Raw genomic sequence first — 1,471 nt, forward strand, 5'->3', positions numbered from 1 at the left:
CATGTTTGTTAGGGAAACAAACAAGGCGTGTGTTTCCTCAAGCCACAACTTTTCGAGCCAAACAAAGACTAGAGCTCATCCATGGAGATCTTTGTGGCCCAATCACACCAAAAACCCCTGCTGGAAATAGATATGTGTTTGTAATCATTGATGATTACTCTCGTTACATGTGGACCATGTTGTTAAAGGAGAAAGGAGAAGCGTTCTACAAATTTCAAAAATTCAAAGCTATGATTGAAAAAGAAGTTGTTGAACGAATACAGACTTTCAGATCAGACAGAGGAGGAGAGTTCTTGTCAACTGAGTTTAACACGTTTTGTGAAAGGGCAGGCATCAAGAGACAATTAACGGCACCGTACACCCCACAACAGAACGGAGTTGTTGAGAGACGTAATCGGACTTTGATGGAGATGACTAGAAGCATATTAAAACATATGTGAATGCCAAATCACCTTTGGGGAGAAGCTCTTAGACACTCAACCTATCTACTGAACAGAGTCGCAACACGAGCCTTGAAAGATATGACTCCCTACGAGTTCTTCCGCGAAAGGAAGCCAACAGTTGAACACATTAAGATTTTCGGGTGTATTGCTTATGCAAAAGTCGAAAAAACAAACCTTAAGAAGCTGGATGATCGAACAAGAGTGCTTGTTCACTTAGGAACTGAACCTGGTTCCAAAGCATATCGATTGTTGGATCCTCAGACAAAGCGGATAGTAGTTAGTAGAGACGTTGTGTTCGACAAATCTAAAGGCTGGGATTGGGACAAAACTCTATCTACGGAAGATAGTAGTGAGAGTTTTACGATCAGCCTGGGAGAATTTGGAAATCACGGGCTCCGTGAGTTTGATGAAAAACAAACCCAAAATAAAGACACAGACGAGAAATCACAGAACGAGAAGGAAGAAGCAACACGCGAGGGAGAAACTGAACAGGAGAGAAAAACAGAGCATGAGGGGTTTAAAGCGAAAACAGAGCATCAGTCCCAACAGTCACGAGAAACAGAGCAGTTGCAAGAAAGCGAAGCCATACCTGCGAAGGATTTTGAGCCTGAGCTCCGACGATCAACACGACCAAGAACAAAGCCTAAACACCTAGACGACTATGTGTTACCTGTAGAGACAGAAGGAGAATTTTTGTTACTTAGTCTTAATAATGAACCTCGTGATTTTGGTGAAGCGATGGTGTCTAAGGAGTGGACAAGGGCTTGTGAGGAGGAGATAGGTTCGATTGAGAGGCTTGGAACATGGGAGCTTGTTGATCTACCATTTGGAGCAAAACCAATTGGCTTAAAGTGGGTATTCAAGCTGAAAAGGAACTCTGATGGCAGCATTAACAAGTATAAGGCTCGACTTGTTGCTAAAGGATATGTACAGAAATATGGTGTGGACTTTGAAGAGGTTTTTGCTCCTGTTGCTAGGATTGAAACCATAAGGCTACTTATTGATCTTGCGGCTGCACATAGTTGGGA

This window comes from Camelina sativa, chromosome 9, assembly GCF_000633955.1.
Source record: "Camelina sativa cultivar DH55 chromosome 9, Cs, whole genome shotgun sequence".
Classification (NCBI taxonomy): Eukaryota; Viridiplantae; Streptophyta; class Magnoliopsida; order Brassicales; family Brassicaceae; genus Camelina; species Camelina sativa.